The sequence below is a fragment of the Hypanus sabinus genome, chromosome 8 (assembly GCF_030144855.1).
Source record: "Hypanus sabinus isolate sHypSab1 chromosome 8, sHypSab1.hap1, whole genome shotgun sequence".
Lineage (NCBI taxonomy): Eukaryota > Metazoa > Chordata > Chondrichthyes > Myliobatiformes > Dasyatidae > Hypanus > Hypanus sabinus.
The window spans coordinates 155,965,038-155,985,839 of NC_082713.1; the positions used below are offsets into that span (position 1 = coordinate 155,965,038).

General features: G+C 40.4%; 1 long non-coding RNA gene across 2 annotated transcripts in view; it reads left to right on the plus strand.

Annotated features, from left to right (window-relative positions):
• Positions 1–5,747, plus strand: part of LOC132398627 (uncharacterized) — a 43,000-nt gene extending 37,253 nt beyond the window's left edge. For both annotated transcript variants that reach the window (XR_009513729.1, XR_009513728.1), the window contains exon 3: positions 4,928–5,747. This is a non-coding gene — a long non-coding RNA (uncharacterized LOC132398627). The remainder of the gene's footprint in view (positions 1–4,927) is intronic.
• The last annotated feature ends 15,055 nt before the right edge of the window (positions 5,748–20,802 follow it).

Consider the following 20,802-nt stretch of genomic DNA (forward strand, 5'->3'; position numbering starts at 1 on the left):
CGTCGGAGACTGATCGTTGACCTATATGGTTTCACATCAGCCAGACACTGATAGAATTCCTTTTATTTCAGTCACTCTATGAATTGACATTCAATGCCTACAAAGCAAAGCCCTTGTTAAATATTAATTCCAAAGGGCACAATGCATTCCAATTACCAGATCTAGTCAGTTGTTTCTAAACTCAGAATAAAGCTTCCAAACCTGGAATACCTTAGGTTTGTAGCTACAGACCTTCTCAACCCACTCACTCTTACAAACAACAATCATGTAGTATTATAAAATGGAAGTATGATCTGCTATTTCCATTGAAGTAGATTCATATTCATCTAATTAACAATAAATTCTCAAAACAATGCTATTTTTGTAAACCTCGTGTTCCCAGTGTCTCCAATTCTAATCCAAAAATCTCTGCCTTTCTCAAAGTCATAACCAGAAAGCAGATGTTTCTTCCTTCTGTTTCTAAGAAAAATGCCTTTATGTGTTGGAGCTTTGCTGGTTGTTTTCATTCTGTTGTTAATTCTGATGTATCCAACTGCCACAGGTTAATTTCTGCTCTTTGTATTTTATTTATGAACCCTTTCCTTGGCACTCTTTACCTCTGACAGGCAAATCACCGAGTCATTAGTTTTCATGGGGGAAGGAAAAAGTATGCACACACGACATTAATGAATCTAAAACGACTGTTCCGTTTCCTATCTTTCATTTTCTCCTTTATTTCTTAGGCTGTACTGTCACCTCATTAATTTTTCAATTCCTTCTTCAGTGGACTTTCAATGTTTGCAAGAGGCTGTTTGCTTCTTTCCTCTGGATAATTCTACAAATCTCTTACTGCTTCTCCTCCATGTTATCTGTCTGCTTCGCTGTCTATCAATTTCCAAACAGAGACCCGATGCTCATCTGCTTCTTTAACAATTGTCCCCACTGAATACCGTAGCAGCCAGGAATCATCAACGAGCATATTCACTAATCTTGTGTACAAACCATCATTATTCACTAACAGGTTTTTCCATTCTTCCTGAATCTTAATTAACCAACTAAATTGCAGCAAAACGTCTGTTAAAGCTCCGTAGCACTGATTGCATAAACAAAGCACAATGAACGAGAAAAATGATCAGAGGACTTATTTCACACCATACCTCTTATGTCACTGATGCTGCATTCACATTTCCACAGCCAGTTAACATGTTTATGTAAGTATCTTAATTTGCTTCCCAAATAACATAGAACATTTATATACAAATATACACAATTCAATTTAAAATCAGGTTGTTAATTGTTTGTGATCTTTGTTTACAATTCACACTGTCATATTTCCAGTGGGAGTCATATTGATGTCAGGCAGACTCAGTTTTCACAAAGGGCTTAGGTTGTTTAAAAATATAGTCTAGAAGTTGTAGATTTAAACTCGCCTCAGAAAATTGTGGATTGTTTGTTTGTTGAGATGCTACATGGAATAGGTCCTTCAGTTGAGCAATCCCCCAATGTAATCCCAGCATAATCACGGGACAATTAACAATGACCAATTAACCTACCAACTGGTATGACTTTGGGCAGTGGAAGGAAACCGGAGCAGTTGACGGAAATGCACGTAGTCATGGAAAGAATGTCCAAGTTCCTCACAGTCAGTGGTGGGCCTTGAACTCGTGTCACCTGAAGTGTTGTACTAACCACTACTCTGCCATGCTGCCATACCTTTTGAAGATGCACATTGGCGGATTCATCATTTACAACTTAAATATGCAGCCATTTTGATTTGCAGAGGGTGGTGAATTTCTGGAGAACATGTGAAGACTCCTTGAAAGTGGGTCCATAGGTTGAGGGAACACTTCAATGATAGGTTAGGTGAAGTTGAGTGAAGTTATCCCCTGTGGTTCAAGAGCTTGACGGCCATTTCAAGGTGTAGCCTAAAATTAAAGGTAAGGCATATCGCCCTGGTCATGCAGATATAAATTCTATTGTCATTTACTGAACAGCAAATGTTGCTGGGAAGAAATCTTGCTGCCTGCCCCATGTCAAAGTAAGGGAGTATCTTGATCTGCTTCAAGAAGGGGAGAAATCAACGGTAGTGATCCACATTAAGAGAAAAATTATTGTTAAGAACAGTGTGGATATCTACAAGGAAGACCGATCTGGGTTCAGAAGCTACAATAAAAAGCAGAATCTCAAAGATAAAAATCTCATCGTTATTAAATGAGCATGTACAAATTGAAACAGTACGTGCTTGTCAAATCAACACTATTAACACATCAGAACATTCATGTCTTTCTATAACAAAGTTTACAAATCAATCCAAACTTCTCCATGCTGATTTAACTATAGTGAATTCCCATTAATTGGGCAATCTATTAATGAGGGCAGCTGTTTATTTGAGATAACTCTTAAAGAACAAAAACTAAGTAGAGAAAATAGTGAGGATTCCCTTTATTTGTTTGGAATGCTATGCTACTTAATAAGTGCAGGAGACTGTTGCTAAACAGTTTCTAACTAATGGCTGTCACGTGCAGTTGTGTGGCCATTTGGCACTACACTGTGCTTAAAACAGTCTATTTTAAAATAGTGAAAGCTGTGCGTATTTGTGTTCAAAAAGTAGTGATTCTTCTCACTGATTGTTGGCAAAAAAAATCAGTAAGACAAATCAGAAACATTTTGCTCACTGCGGTTTCAAGCATTCCGGCCTAGAGATGCCAGAAATGGCTGGGAGTGAAAAGGAAATAATTTCACTCCTTCAGCAGGTTAAGAACTACAAAGAACTTGAAGTTTTCTTGAATGTTGTAATGAAAATGAAGGTTTGGAGGAACTGGAGGTTTGCAGTCATCTAAAGCATTGTAAGAAAGCCTTCTGCATAAAGTGCCTGCACTTATTTTGTTCATTTACTGTTAATCAGATGAACAGGCAGATGATTTCATCTGTTGATAGCTATTAGGAACTAATACACAGTTTTCTAGAACTATAGGGGTATCGGTAGTGTTATAATTCTGTATTTCATTTAAATAAGTATTTTTTTCTCAGTTTGAATGGTTGTTTTTTTATACCTTTTAACCATTTCCATGAAACTTTGGCTAATTGGGACAGTCGTTTAATTGGGCCAATATGTACTGGTCCCAATGTGTCCCAATTAACCGGAATCCATTGTATTTGTTTCATCAAGTTACAAATGGCCTCTGTTCTTTTATTATGTTCCTACTTATTAAACTCCAAATACTGCTGTTAGCTTCACCGTGATGCTGAGATACTGTTGCCAGTTCACACATTGATGCAATCACAAAGAAGCCATGCCAGTGGCCCTACTTCATTAGGAGATTGAGGTATGTCACCAAAGACGCTTGCACATTTCTATAGATGTACAGTGCAGAGAAATCTGAGTGGTTGCATCACAGACTGGTGCAGAGGCTCCAATGCACAAGATCACAAGAGGCCGCAGAGAGTTACAGACTCAACTAGAACTATCACGGACACAACCCTCCCCACCATTGAGGACATGCTCGCGAGGCAGTGCCTCAAGAAGGCAAAACCCTTCATTAAGGACCACAACCATCCAGGACATGCCCTCTTCTCATTACTACAGATAGTACAGGAGCCTGTAGACCTATATTCAAAAATTCAGAAGTAGCTCTGAATAGATTGCATGATTGCAATCAGAAATCTTCCTTAGATTTCCTTAGCTCCTTAGATTTCTGAACACCATCTCATTATTCCTTACTTTTTGCACAGTTTCTTATCATATAATTTATAGTAACTTTATGTTCGTGCACTGTACTGTGGCCACAAAACAACAATCTTATGTCATATAAGACAGAAGTATTAGAATCAGGTTTTAATATCATCGGCATTTGTCATAAAATTTGTTGTCTTTGTGGCAGCAGTACAATGAAACACATAATAGAAAGAAACTCGGAACAAGGCATGACCTGGATGATAGGGGTCCTTAATGACGGACCCTGCTTTTTGAAGTGTTGCTCTTTGAAGATAACCTGCAAACTATAGAGGCTGGTGCCCAAGATAGAGCTAAGTTTACAAGCCTCTGCAGCTTATTTTGATCCTGCGCAGTAGCCCCCCCCCCCACCCCCCATACCAGACAATGAAACAGCACATTAGAACGCTCTCCACGGTACACCTGTAGGAATTTGGAAGTGTCTTTGTTGAAATACCAGATCTCTTGAAACTCCTAATGAAATATAGCCACTGTCGTGTCTTTTTTGTAGCTACATCGAAATGATGGGTCCAGGTAGATCCTCAGATATATCAACACCCAATTAATCAGATTCTGAAATAGTTGTATATTTTAATCTGATATAGATCTTATTTTATGTTAAAATTTTTGGTGCACTTCACCAGGATTGGCATGTTAAAATAATTATTGCTTCTGTTTTCTCACTTACAAGCCTTTAATAAAGTAAAGAAATGGCAATACAATGTTGATTCTGGTACAATTCAGATGATGTGATCTATTCCTACAATGAAAAACAAAAGAAAATCTTGTGATCCTATCATTGCAAAACTATGTTCAAAATTTAAAAGTGTTATCCAGTTAATAAAGGAATAGATCATTCCTTTGCCAAACTTACAAAATAAAATGTTTCATCATTTAGTGTGACAAAATTTAATTTATATTTCTTCAACATGCAATCTATATTTTCCATATTGATTACATGGTTGCATGTTCTGAACATAATTTAATTTCCTAGGAGTTTATTGATTGGATTTCTGTATTTTGAAAGAATATCTTTACTTTTACCCAATGAGATACTCAAAACAAAAAACATTGGACTGCCTGCAGAAATTTTCAATTTTCTATGAAATACTATGAAATACTATTTCTATGAAATAGAACCAAAAGGTGATTGTCAATTGTTAATTTTCAAATAACTTCTGGACACCATTCAGTGGAATAATTTTTGAGCCGTGTCATGCACCTTCTATTCTGCAGATGCTGAGATCCCTCCCAAGAACACTGTTGAACAATGCCAAACCAACGTTTGCCCAAGAACAACAGCAGAAATTAAGAGGAGCTCATAATGATCTGGAATTTATTCCTGAGGCTGGCTGCATTAAGAGTGCTGACTTGGCAATTTGGCCCTTGAGACTACTGGTGTATGACAAATCACAAGTAGTAATGTTCACATGGCATACCAATGTTTACTTTGATGTCACTTACAATAACTTAAACCATGCAGCTGAAACTCCTAAATAGCGGACAAACTAAACATTACAGCAGGTCCTAACCCAATGATTTAACTCTGTTTTGATATAATGAAAGTGCCTTGTTGATGCTAGGCTTTTGAGTGTCAGACTGTCCCCGAATAAGTTCCTTCTTTAACTTTACATTGTTAATGATTGTTTCCACTCTCTCTCCTCCTCCTGCAATATTATCATGATCAAATGCAAGACACCGAGTTTCATCATGTACGTCAGTGAGAGTAAACCTAATTCTGTTTCTGATTCTGACGTCTGACCAGCTCCTTGGGATCACTAATTATCTTCCTAATCCCCAAACTCACCCTGAAAACTCCCCTCCTTATTCACCAACAAGATCCCTTGTGGTAAACTGATATGGAAGATCAAGAAGATCTAGATTGACTTGGTAGATTGTAAACAAAACTGATTGCTCATTGAAGAGAAGACAGAAGCTAGCAGTGGAGGTGTGTTTCTTTGACTGGAGGTCTGTGACCAGAGATGTTCACAAGATATACCAATCATGCCACCTACTGTATTCCTAGACTGTCATGTTTGTTCATGCAAATGATGCATTACACTGTATATTTTGATGTGCATATAATAAATAAATAATTTAAAGCTGAAACACAACTTCCCACGTCCATTTAGTCAAGTCCTATAGATTTATCCTCCTTTATATGCTTCACATCCATGAAAACCTCCTTCTTCATGATGGCAACATGCATCAGAGTATCACTGCTTTCTTCCCTGAACTCATTAGCTTCTGTGAAATTCTCCACAATAAATACAGATGAGAGATATTTAAGACCTGACTAATCTCTCATGGCTCTATACATAGATCATATTTTGATTCTTGCGGGGACTTACTCTCTCCTCAATTTATCTGTTTGTCTTGATATATGATCTTCTAGGATTACCTTTACCTTATCTGCCTGGAATAACCAATATTCTCCTTTTCCCTTTCTAATTTCTTATTAAGTATATCCCTACACCCATTATGCTCAGCAATTACCTTGCTTAACTCTTTCTGTATGCCAGACATATGACTTTTTCATCTTGACTGAGATTCCCTAATGATGCCAGCATTGCTCTTCTCTCTAATGCTGGCCTTAAACTCTCCTTATTTCACTTGCCAGACGCTAATTTACTTCCAAATGGACTCGCCCAATCAACTGCTGCAAGCTTCTGTCTAATGCCATCAAAATTAGCTTCGACCTCATTTAGGATTTTAACTCGTGGACCAGTCCTTGCTTTTTCTATAATTATCTTGAAACTAATAGAATTATGGTCACAGATTCCAAAGTGCATCTTCAGTGAAACACCGGCTACTTTCCCAGCTTCTTTTCCTAAGAGGAGCTTGAATGTATCCCTTTCTGTAGTAGGGTCACATACACATCGCTTCATGACACATTTCACAAATTCTGCTTATCTAATCCCTTTGCACTATGGTGTTCAAGTCCCATTCTTAACGGTGAAGTGCAGGATCTTCTATTTACCAATGGTGCTCATTGCCTTTATGATTCAGGCTGTATACATCTAACCCTGTACTAGTGTGGGGAAAGCCCTGCGTGAGTTCTACACCATCATCAGTGACCTCCAAGCCACCCATTTATTGTTGCTGGCGACTTAACTGAGCTAACAAAAACAGTCCTGTCTAAATTCTATTGGCATATTGACTTTGATACCAGGGATGAGAATATATTAGTCCTGGTTTAGACCAGCATCCCTTGAGCATTAAATCTGCTACTTATCCCCTCCTTAGATACTCTGTCCATTTATTTGTTATGCTGGTTACTGTATACTGACCACTGACTAAATGAGTCAAACCAGTTCAAAGGGAGACAAAGACTTGTGCAGAAAGAGCAAGCTCAATATTGTGAGGCTGTTTTGAAAATGCAGACGAAGACATATTCAGGAAGGTGGCTACCTATGACCATCATATTAACACTGATGAATATGCAAGATCTGTGACTGGCCACTTAGAGAAGTGCACCAAGGAAGTTGCCATTATTAAACACATCTTTGTGAGGGCAAATCAGAAGCCACGCCTGACAGCTGAGGTCCAGGCATGGCTGATAGCTTGGGATGCTGCCCTCAAATCAGGGGATAAGACTGCTCTCAGGTCAATAAGAGCTGTGTTTTCCCGCGCTATAGTGAAGGCAAAACGGGATTATTGAGAGAGAATACACAGCCACTTCTGGGACACTGGAGACATGAGGCACATGTGGCAGGGCATTCAGACCATAAAGGACTACATGTCCACCCTGCGTGTCAACGGCGGTGATGTCTTTCTTCCAGATAGGCTGAATGCCTTTTGCACATGGAATGATGAGCCCCCCTCCCCACCTCCTCCCGAGGAGCAGGCAATCTGTCTGGCCGCAGATGATGTGAGAAAGACCCTTGCCAGAATCAACTGACATAAGGCTGTGGGGACTGATAATAGTTAGATGCTGAGGGACTGTGCAGCCAATTAACAGAGATTCTAATAGCCATCTTCAACATCTCTCTGGAACAGTTCACTGGCCCTGCAGTCTTGAAGGCAACCACCATCATGCTGGTGTCCAAGAGGGAGACAGTAATCTGCCTTAATGACTACCGTCCAGTGGCACTGACCTCAACAATAATGAAGTGCTTTGTGCAGCAGGTTATGGATCACATTAGGTCCCATCTTCCTGCTACGTTGCTTGTCACTAAAATCGGTCCACTCATGATGCTATAGCCTCTGCCCCACTCTGGAAAATGCTGTCCCATATGCCAAGATGTTCAACATTTAATACAATCATCCCCCTGAAGGCAGTGGGTAAACTGTCCTCAACCACAATGAAATCTGAAGATGCTAGAAATCCAAACAACACACACAAAATGTTGGAGGAACTCAGCAGGCCAGGCAGCATCTAAGGAAAAAAGTAGTCGATGTTTTGGGCCAAGACCCTTGTCCTTGCTGGGTCTCAACACCATCTCTGTAAATGGATCTTGGTCTTCTTGACAGAAAAGCCACAGTCAGTCTATGGTGGCAGAAACATCTCCAGCTTCATCACACTGAGCACCGGCATCTCACAGGGCTGCATTCTCAGTTCATTGCTATTCACACTGCTGATATGTGTCTACGTTGCTAGATCCAGTTCAAACCACGTCATCAAGTTCACTGATGACACAACAGTGGCTGGCTTCATCAGCGACTATGATGAGACAGCATGCAGAGAGGAGGTAGAGTGGCTTGTAGAATAGTACAATCACAACAAGTTAAGTCTCAATGTGGACAAGACCAAAGAGATGATTGTGGACTTTAGGAAGGTGTAGTCTGGCCGCTCCTCACTGCAGATACATGGCTCCTCTGTGGAGAGAGTTAGGAGTACCAAGTTTCTGTGAGTGCACACAATTGACGATCTCGCCTGAACATGCAACACCACCTCTTTGGTCAAGAAAGCATAGTAGTGTGTCCACTTCCTGAGGAAATTGAGGTGAACAAGACTCCCACTACCCACCCCCCCTTGCGATGAGAGTCCTTGATGGGTCCTTGATGACCTTGGACCCAAATGTTGGAGTATCTGATGCTAGGATTGAGACATGGTATCAATCTGGATCAAGAACTGAGGACAACACAAACACTGGAGGAAATCACCAGTAAGATTATGATTGAGCATATTCAGGTGTTTCTACAATACTCAATTCTTGGTGCCCAATTCATGATCAATTAACAGGAGAATCCTAAACCCTTAAAGAAACTGTGTCAGCTATCCGTACTCTGGAGAGTTAGAGCATTTAGATCTCGGAAGTTGGTGAGGTTAGCGCCATCTTGTAACATCCCCATTCTGATCAGTTTTTACAGGAGCTCCACTGAGAGTGTCCTGACCAGCCGCATCACTGCCTGATACAGGAATTGCAAGGCATCTGACTGCAAGTCCCTACAAAGGATTACGAGGACAGCTGAGAGGGTCATCCGGGTCTCTTTTCCAAAGATATTTATCTGTAGCACTGCAAACACAGGGTTCCTCCCATCCCTCCCATCCATCCAGCAACCTCTTTGACCCCCCGTCAAGCAAGAGGTACCGTAGCATTAAGCAAGACCTGTCAGGATGGGAAGCAGATATTTCCCCAGGGCTGTGAGACTATTGAACTCCCTGCCTCCACCCAGGTCTCATTATGTATGAAGCGCCAGTAGCGTTATACCATTTACCTTTTAACTTGTGTTGTAAATACACCTTATTATTTGTTACATCATTTGTGGTAATATTGCTTTATGTGTTGTGTATGTGAGTGAGTTATATGTATTAATTTGTGCATCTTGGTCTGGAGAAACATTGCATTAGGTGGTGTACTGTATATATGTACAGTTGCACTAAATGGAACTTGAACTTGAATATTAGGGATAGTAGAATCACCTATAATTAAAAGTTTATTATTCCTACACATTCCTGTGATTTCCCTTCACATGTTCTCCACTAATTCCCACTGAATATTCTTGGGCATAATCAAGGTGATCAGTTTCTTACTTATTTGTAACATATGGCCTCAATGGGACGCTCCCCTGGGACATCTCCTCTGAGCACTGCTCTGATAGCCTTCCTAATCAATATTGCAACTTCCCCTTGTCTTTTACCTCTATTCTCCTCAAGCAGGAAGTACTGTACACCTGACCACTGAGATTCCGATCATGCTGACTCTTCAGTCATGTTTCTGCAATAGCCTTGGTCTCACAATCCCATGCTTCGACACATGCCACAAGTTCATCTGCCTTCTTGCATTAAAATAAATGCAGTTTAAACTCTTAGACTTCCCTGGTCCGCCCCTACCTGTCCTGCCTATCCCTTTCGCCTCTACATTTGCTTTAACTCATTAGAAAGATGTGACATAGGATCAGAAGATGTTGAATTCTTGTGGGTTGGGTTAAGAAGCTGCAAGAGTAAAAGTTGGTGGTGAGGAAGGCAAATGCAATGTTAGCATTCACTTCAAGAGGTCTAGAATATAAGAGCAGGGATGTGATGCTGAGGCTTTATAAGACCTTGAGTATTGTAAATCGTTTTGGGCTCCTTATCTAAGAAAAGATGTGCTGACATTGGAGAGGGTTCAGAGGAGGTAGACAAGAATGAAAGGGTTATCATATGAGGAATGTTTGATGGCTCTGGGTCTGTATTCGCTGGAATACAGAAGGATGAGGGAGGATTTCATTGGCACCTTTTGAAAGTTGAAAGGCCTAGAGGGAGTAGATGTGGAAAGGATGTCTCCCATGGTGGGGGATTCTAGGACAAGAAGATACAGGCTCAGGAGAGAGGGGAGTCCATTTAAAACAGAGATGCAGAGAAATTTCTTTAGCCAGAAGGTGGTAAATTTGTGGAACTCGTTATTAGAGGCAGCTGTGGAGGTCAGGTCATGGGGTATATTTAAGGCAGAGGCTGATGGGTTCTTGATTGGACATGGCATCAACGATTATGCGTAGAAGGCTGGAGACTGGGGCTGAGGAGGAGGAGAAAAAGGGATCAGCCAGAATTGAATGGTGGAGCAGATTCGATGGGCCAAATGGCTTAAGTCTACTTCTGTGTTTTATGACCTTATTGTCTAACTCTTCCATCTGTTACACTATTACTTTGAATCTTACTCACCATGCCCTCCACATACTGTCCAGACTAGTTCAAACCCTCCAGAGGAGCAAATTTCCCTGCTCCTACAAAAGCAGGATCGTGGACCCCCTCCAGCTCAGAAGCAACCCACAGATTCACTCTGCTCTGGAAGAGATCCCAAGGGTCCAAGAAACCGAATCCCTCCCAACTGCACCATCTCTCCAGACAAGCATTCATTTGTTCTGTACTCCTCTCCTGACCCTGACTAGTATGTAGCACAGAGAATAACCCAGAGATTGAAACTCTAAACCTTAAGATGTTCATCTTTCTGTCCACTAGACCAAGCTTCCTGTGCCATTATCATCCTCTGCCATCATCCTTTTCCAACTTCTTCTGAAAAATATCCTGATGTGTACCTACCCATTTATCTTTTCCTCCCTTATTCTGCATTTTAAAATTTGTTCATCTGATTTTTTTTTTCAGTTCAGTTGAAAGGTCATTTAAACTGCTGCTTTAGCTCCTGTTTTTCACTCAACCGATCCATTTGCCCAGCATTTTCATTTTTATTCAGAACTGCTCCATCTTCAGTTTTTTTTTCTGTTTTCTACACTGTGGTTCTGATGCCAGTTTCCTGGTAATTAGAAAGTAAAAACATTCATGCTTCTAAAGATGAAGCCCTCATACTGTAGGAAGAGATTAACATGATCTGCTCCTCTACTTAATCGAGAAAGACTATGTTTGCTGCACTGGTCTGGTATTTCCCAAGGGACCAAGTTTGTCTCTTACAGGAATGTCTCTGCTTTTTTTTTCCAGGATGAGGAAAGGGCAATCAACTGGTTTGTATAGCAATTCTCCCTCAAACCTGTGAGATACCAGATTTTGTTAATAGACTACAGTTTTTTTAATCCTATAAATCAACCTCCTCTGTTGACATTTGTGTGGCAGGGTGGAGATACATCTCTACCAAAGGAGGTGTAAGGGGCTCCTTCTCTCCGCTAGCCTGCAGGTCACCCTTGGGTGAGGTGTAGAACCTGCTTAGCCCCTAATCAGGGTCTCATGAAGCTATGTGTGCAAGCGTTGGATGATCACATGATCAGCTGGTGCATGTCACAAGTCCTGGTTATGCGACCACTATTGCTGGGCAGGTAATCTCTGAAGAGTATTGATAATGTCTGGGGTCACCCCTCTTGTTAAGACCCTGCCCAGAAAAAGACAATGACAAAAAGACACTTTTGTAGAAAAATTTGTTGAGAACAATCATGGTCAAGACCATAAGACATCATACAACACGGCACATAGTGAATGAATGAATGACACTGTCAGTGTGCAGCATTGATTTTAAAAATAAATTCTCAGTTATAGACATTGTTCCTAACTGATGCCATGGATATTGCGTCCCAGCTCTCTATCTGATAAATCAGCTGGTATGCAAGCCAGGTCAGTACCATATGGAAAGCAAGCTGTTGCTCATCCAGCAGGCTCCCCACTCCACACAACTAATGAGTTCAAAGAAACGGCAGAGACTGATACAATTTGCTCTCCGCATTGAACGCAACATAAGACTGCCACAGGGACTCCAGCTCCAGACTTTTCATAACTGCCACTGATAAAATAGCTGCCACATTCTTGAAATGCTAGAGGGCAACAAACTTCCCACTGGAGAAATGGAGCGGGCTGAGCAGTGTCTGTGGGAGGAAAGGCACTGTTGTCCTGGTGCAAAGCATCAACAACTCCTCTTCCCCACCAGATGCTGCTCAGCTTGCTGAGTTCCTCCAGCAGATTGTTGATTTTTACCTCACATTTCAGCATCCGGAGTCCCTTGTGTCTCCTCCAGTGCATGTATTCAATGTATCCCCACAGTACTAGGATACTAAGTAGTGAGATCTTAAATGTTTATTGGCTAATGCTAAGCATCTTGGCTGAACAGAGGAGCACTTTTAGTAATAGACTAAGACAGCTGTGCTGCTCCACAGTGTGCTACATGAGGTCATTCTTACCCTCGGCCATTAGGCTCTATAATGAGTCAACCTACAGTTGGGGAAGTGATGACCCCCCCTCCTGTTAGACTGTTTGAGGTAATTTTTTTATTTCTTCTTACTTCTTTTCTAATATTTGTATATCTGTGCACATGTAATGCTACTGTGATGCTGTAATTTCGTTTGGAATCAATAAAGCATCTATCAAAAGACGAAAGAGGAGTAATATATTCCAAATCCGGATGCTGTGTGACTTGGAAAACAACTTGCAGGATAAGGTCTCCCTAATGAATTTTCTAGCTTTTGATCTAGTCCTAGAAACTCTTTCAATGTACTGTATATCTGGGCTGTTCAAACCATATGGGGAATGGAATACATAGAGCCTACAGTTCTGAGCATAACAACCAGGACTTACCAATGTTTCCAGTTGGAAAATGGCCAGAGCTGCTTGATGATGCTACCCCAGTCATTTTTTGACTGTCCGCTCGCCAGTCCCTCATCACAAGGCCGGAGCTCTTACTTCCCTGCCTTCAGGCCAGAAGGTTGTTCCCTCATTTGGTGGTCTGGCTCCTCCAAGATTTCCTGCTACATCTCGATGCTTGGTACAAACCCAACACGAGGGACAGGTGATGCATTTTGCAACGACTCTATGCGTAGAATTTCAAGGGGGTGCTTGGCAGGAAACAACTAAATGAAGACAAAAGCTGGCCGACATATTTTAAAAGATTACGCATTTTGTTTTCAAATTTCCCCTTCCTTCCAAAAGACTCGCAGGGAAATCCTGTACCCAAACTGGCTGGACCGCTTTTGAAGCTATGCAGCACTCTGGTAACGGGCTACAGCTGGGAACCATCACAAAATGTTAATCATGCTACTATCAGCGGAAACAGAAGGAAGATCTGAGTGAGGTCATGTGACCTACCCCCAGGCAACATTGAGTGGTATGGAGTATGCCGAGGAATTTTTTTAGTATTTTTGCAGGTACAGTTTCAAGGTGAGTTAGATGAGGCAGGGTGGAATATTAATCTGTTTGCACTAATTCTGGGTTAGTTAATCAGATGCAAAATAGTTATACATAGAATTAACCACATCACAATATTCTTTGTGCTTAAAAGAGCATTGTTTTTTCTGATATACAGTGTTATTGCTAGAGGTACGTTATCATGAATGTAAGTAGCTGCATATATTTTTAACAAGATCAAAGTCAATAACTGGACTGAGAATTCCTGAATGATGAAATATGATTTAAAATGTTTTTTCAGGTACATTTTAGTACTTAACCCCAGGTTAATGACTGGTCAGATTCAGCAGTAATGTTGGTTCTCTCATTATATACTTGAACGATCGGGATGAAGACAGTGAACTATATTTGTGATAGTAAAACAAGTCAGACATTAACATGGATTTGTTCATCAGTAACCTTATTTTGAGAGGGACTCAATATTCTTCTGTATTCTCAAGCCTTACAGGGTTGCAGCTGCACATTTTAAGAAGTTGACAATAAACCAACTGGACTTATTTTGATACAAATGTACCACACTAGACCATTGCCATACTAAGATAAAGATTGCCTAGGCATTCTGTGCCTTGATCACGTTTCAGGCAATCTGATCACTTGGTTGTCCTTCTCCAACCTGTATACTGGCAGAGGCTAAACAGCAAGGCTCCAGAGATAGGACAACAAAGCGGTGATTGCAGGTGGCAGAAGAGTGGCTGTAGGGTTGATTCGAGTCCGTGAACTGGGCCATATTCAAAGACTCATTTGTGCATCTGAATGAATACATCATGGGATGAGTGTGTCCCCACAAAATCATTCCCCAGCCAGAAGCTCTGGTTGAACCACAATCCACAATCTGCTGAGGGGCAGATCAGAGACATTCAAGTCTGAAGACCAAGAAAGTTACAAGAAGTCCAGGAATGATCTCCAGAAAGCCACCTCACGGGTGAAGAGGCTGTTCCAGACTGAACTTGAATCAATGAAGGATGATTGACAGCTGTCGCAGGGCTTGAATGCTGTCACCTGTTACAAAGTGAAACCGAGGGACATAGGTGACAATAGGGAGTTGCTTCCAGGTGAGCTCAGTGCCTTCTATGCTCGCTTTGATCATCAAAGCATGGAGGAACCTTCATGAACTCCCACAACGCCCGATGACACTGTGAATTCAGTCTCTGATGCCAATGTGAGAGCATTCTTCAGGAGGATGAACCAACAAAAGCATCCAGCCCTGATGGGATACATGGCTGAGTATGAAAGGCCTGTGCTGATCAACTGGCTGGAGTGTTCACTGAGATCTTTAATCTCTCGCTTTGACAGTCAGATGTTTCAAAGAGACTTCAATTATGCTGGTGCCTGAGAAGAACATGGTAACCTGCCTCAATGACTGTTGTCCAGTAGCACTTACTGTATACCCACAATAATAAAGTGTTTCGAGAGGTTGATGATGAAATGTTATCAACTCCTGCCTGAGAAGCAACTTGCATCCACTCCAATTTACCTCCTGGCACCACAGGTCCACAGCAGCTGTTCCTTCATTGGCTCTTCACTCAACCTTGGAACATCTGGACAGCAAAGATGCATGCATCAGGAGGCTCTTTATTGACTACAGCTCAGCATTTAGTGCTATTATTCTTTCAAAACTAATCAATAAGCTTCAAGACCTTGGCCTCAATACCTCCTTGTACAATTGGATCTTCAATTTCCTCATTTGCAGATCCAAGTCAGTTCAGATTTGCAACAACATCTCCTCTACAGTCTCCATCTTCACTGGTGCACCACAAGGCTGTGTGCTTTGCCCCCTTCTCTACTGACTTTACAATTATAACTGTAAAGCTAAGCACAGCACCAATACCACATTTAAGTTTGCTAATGGCCATATCAAGTGTGGTAACAAATCAGTAGTAAGCATGAAAATCTTGTTGAGCGCTGCCACAGCAACAACCTCTACTCAATATCAGCAAGACCAAGGAGCTGATTATTAACTTCAGCAGGAGGAAACTAGAAGCCCAGGAGCCAGTCCTCACCAGGAGATCAGAGATGGAGAGGGTCAGCAAACTTAAATTCCTTGGTGTTATCATTTCAGAGAACGTGTCCTGGACCCAGCACGTATGTGCCATTACAAAGAAAGCACACCAGAGCCTCTGCTACCTTAGGAGTTTACAGTTTGGTGAGTGGTCCAGAACAGAGTCGGTGCTGTCTTCCCAGGCTTTCACTCCACAGAGGACGAGCTCTATTGTGGCCAACGGCAGATTTTTTTTTGGCTGCACTCAATGGACTCGGGCCTCAAGCTGCGGGATCACCTGTTTTCCTGCCACCGAGGGAGAGGCGTCCGAGCCGGGGCGTTCCACTAAGGGCTGCAGAGCGCAATTATGGTGGAATGAAGATTTCAAATGGGCGATATACATATATATTTGTGTGGTTATGTTATTACTAATATTGTGTATATGTTTGAGGAATGGTCCTCAAGCTGCGGACGTCATGCTGGTCGAGAGATGATCTCAGTGGGCTGGGAAGTCTGGACTATATACATGCATATTCTGTGTCGTTGTATATTCTTTATGGGTTTGTTGTCTTATATGTGCGAGGACCGGGCATCAAGCTGCAGGGGAGGGAGTTGGTGCGGCTGGACTCGTTTATTCCATGATATGCTCTTGTGTGCACTTACCGTGTGTGACTATTGGTAAAGTATTTGTTACACCTTGACCCTGTAGTAACACTGTCTTACTTGGCTGTATTCATGAATATTCATATCTGGTTGAATGATAATTAAACTTGAATTGAATGACATCAAAAACTGACAAGCTTCCACAGATATGTGGTGGAGAGTATATTGACTAGCTGCATTAGAGCCTGGTATTAGACCACTCCACTCCCTTTGCAATTTTTGTTCATTTCTTTTTCAATTCCTGATAAAACATTGTTTACATTGTTTACATTTACATCACTTATTATTATATTGTAATTTGCCCTTTACTGTGTCTACTGTCTTGTTTATTAATAATTGTGCTGTCTTGCACTGTTTTGTGCACTTTATGTAGTCCCACGTAGGTCTGAAGTCTAATGTAGTTTTGTATTGTTTCACGAGGTCTAGTGTAGTTTTGTGTTGTTTCAGGTAATCTTGTGTAGTTTTGTGTTGCTCCATGTAGCACCATGGTCCTGGAAGGACATTGTTTCATTTTTACTGTGTATTGTATAGTTATGGTTGAAGTGACAATAAAAGTGACTTGACTTGACTTGAACTTCACTCAACTTCAACTTCTCTGCACTATTCGCCTTAACCTATGCACTCACTTTAAAGGACTCTTCATCCCATGTTTTCAATATTTATTTCTTATTTTTTATTATTATTATTATTATTTCTTTTTTACTTTCTTTATGTATTTGCACAATTTGTTGTCTTTTGCACATTGGTTATCCGTTCTGTTGGTGCGATCTTTATTTGATTCTATTATGATTATTGGATTTATTGTGTATGCCTGCAAGAAAATGAATCTCAGGGCTGTATATGGTGACATAGATGTACTTTGATAATATATTTACCTTGAACTTTCAAACAATTGATTAATTTACTAAAGAATAAAATATCCTGAGTTGTTTCTGGATGTTGTTTTTAAATATACCCTTTCTTGTTCTTTTCATCTTTGTGAAGGGGTTTTTATATGTGCACCTGTGAATAAGTAATTAAAATTGGTCAGCCTCATTTGTTCTTAATTGAAATTACAGCATTTTTTATTTCTATTGTATGAAGAAGTACAGGTTGCTGTTGTATATGAGCCTTTTCAAACAAACCCACCTTTCAATCAATGTAACTATAACAACAAACCTTCTGTTCATTTATTATCTTCAATGTAACAAACAATCCAAAGCAAGTTAAAACGGTTGCATCAGGAAATTAATCTCTCCTCCATCTAAGTATATTTGTCGACTTAACTCCTACAGTCCTCCATGGTAGTGAATTCAATAAATTCATCACCCTTTATGTGAAGAAATTTCTTATCTCTATCTGAGATTTCTTGCACTCTAAGGACTTTGAGGAGAACCAGGAAGTTATGGACCATATTGACTTCCCAAAGAAGTCGGACATCAAAGGTGAAATTTACAATTCAGTGCACCAACACAGCCATTAGCTGTCCATGGGGAAGTGTGCTTGAAGATCAAGTCCTTAAATCTAGCATGAAGTTCATGGTGTATTGGGCAGCAGTGGTTCTCTAGACCCTGAATATGATTGTCGATAGGAAGTGTACTGGAGATGTACCACCAAATACATCTTTACAAATTCTTTTAAATCCATTTCTGGATAGGTTAATTTAAAGCAGCTTTGTCTCCAATCACAAATGAGAAAATCTGCAGATGCTGGAAAATCCAAGCAATGCACACAAAATGCTGGAGGAGTTCAGCAGGCCTGCATTTGTAGCTTCATCTCCTAAGATATCACACCTAGCAGTGAGACATTATGTGCACTCAGTTATCTTCCGTAAAACGTTTACTCACTAAAACTCTGCCATGGCAAGGGATTGTTTGAACGACAGGGAAAGCACTTTGAAAATATTCTGAAGTCTTCTTCAATTAAAAATACATTCTCATACAAATCAGAATCAGAACTAGGTTTATTATCTCTGATATATGTGGTGAAATTTGTTGTTTTGGGGCCCTAATATAGTGAAAAACATAAAAGAATTACTGTAAGTTGCAATAATAAATAAAAAGTGTAAAAGGATAACAGTGAGGGTCATTGGACCATTTCAAAATCTGAAGGCAGAGGGAAGAAGCTGCTCCTAAAACACTCTGAGTGCATTTTCAGGCTTCTGTACCTTCTTCCTGATGGTAGTAATATAAAGAGGGCATGTCCTAGGTGGTAAGGATCTTTAATAATAGATGTCACCTTCTTGAGGCACTATCTTTGGTGATATCCTCGATAGTGGGAGGCTTGTGCCCGTAATGGAGCTGAATCTCCAATCCTCTTTAGCCTCTTCCAACTCTATGTGTTGGAGCCTCGGTACTAGGTAGTGATGCAACCAGTTGGACTGCTCGCAACTGTACATCTTTAGAAATTTGCTAGAGTATTTGCTGCTAGAGTATTTGCTGACATACCAAATTTCCCCAAACTGCTAACTAAGCTGAGCCTCTGGCATGCCTTTTGCACAATTGCATCATTGTGCTTGGTCCAGGATTGATCCTCTGTAATGCTGACGCCAAAGAACTTGAAGCTGCGCATCCTTTCCACCGTTGTCTGCTCAATGAGTACTGGAGTGTGTTCTCTCAATTTGCCCTTCCTAAATTTCACACTCAATTCTTTGGCCCAGCATTTCTAAAACAGAGAGGTCAACTGAGTTCTTCAGGGATCTATGTTAAGAACATTCAGAGGCCCAGCAAAAGCAACAAAAGAAATGCACCACCATCCACTCACCAACCAAGTTAAATACTTCCTGCACCTCAAGTGGAAGAATTTGCAAATATCAATTGCCATCTCCGAGCCCACAGAACCTTAGTGAACACAAAAGGGTTGGTTGGTAAGAAAAATTAGCATAAATTAATTGTATTTCCATTGTTCACCTGCTAAGAACTTAATAGCAAAATAATGAATTGTGACATCACAGAAACCTAACTAGCTGTTTATGCGTGGCAGGGGAAAGGCACGAAAGATTGCAGCAAATGTTTGAGATCTGGAAATGTAATGTAGCTGCCTCATTTTCATCTACAGCACTGTCTTCAAATAAATAACCAACCAATAAAAAATCGCAGCCTTTTATCTCTTAACATAATACATTTTTTTTTGGATTGAATATACACTCTGGGCTTTTATTTTCTGATGTTTTTCATCCTGTTTTGATTCTTCCCCTTTTTTTTGCTGGGTTTAGGAAACCGCTGGTTCACCAAGGAGCACCTGATCTTCAGTTGGATGCTCATCTCTCAGATGATATCTGTGATTGCTCCACGTAAACTGGAACAGCAGCTAATAGCTAACGAATTGAAGCTGGTTAGTATGATACCACACTGTTGTATGTACAGTCACCACTACAGCTATTCATCTCTGAAAAAATGACTTTTAATGTTAAAATTATTGTAGAATATTATTCTCTTTTCAGCCACAATGTCAGAGTAGGAATATACAAATGTAGTCCGTAGTGCTTTTAGAGCTGTAGAGGAAGCTGCAGGATTCTAAAAAATGCTGGATAGGAGCAGCATCTTACTTCCTCCTGGGTGAATTTATTGATACCATTTTAAAATAAATCAGCTATTCTGTCACTAAAATATTGAAGCTGTATAAACATGATGGAGCCTGGTTTTTAAGACAGTGCGGTCATTGCTTTTTCTGCCATAAATTCGATTCCCATCACAGTAATTGTGAAACGTATTTGCTAATAGTGCTTGTACAAAAAGCCAATACATTAAAAATGGTTCTCCTGTGGGAGAAATCTTGCCTCACCATGTCATGACTAATCAGTGCTGTTGTCTGTGTATGATTCTCCATACAGTATGCAGTTTGAAATGAATTGAAAAGCAGATAGCAGGTTACCATTCCAGTTGCAATCAACTACTGAAAGCTGTCTGGATATTCTACACCACAATGTTAGTGCTTGATTAATGACAAAGCACATCATAAGATTTCAATACTTCTTCACAAATGTACAGTGTTTCATTTAGGCATTAAAATGATAACAAAATGAAACTGGAATATCAGGAGAATAGGTGCCTTATCTATTCTCATTATTTTAGTATAAAAGTGATGGGAAAAGATGTCTACAAATAAAGATAATACTGAAAAATAAGTAAATGAAAAACTGTCATCGATCCATTTCTCCTGTAGTAAAGTACTAAATATTCTATATTAATATTTAGTATTTTAAATATTTAATATTTGAACAATATTTAATATTTAAGGTTGAACAAGTTAGGTCTCTATTCCTTGGAGCGTAGAAGGTTGAGGGGGGATTTGATCGAGGTATTTAAAATTTTGAGAGGGATAGATAGAGTTGACGTGAATAGGCTGTTTCCATCGAGAGTAGGGGCGATTCAAATGAGAGGACATGATTTGAGAGTTAGGGGGCAGAAGTTTAAGGGAAAACATGAGGGGGTATTTCTTTACTCAGAGAGT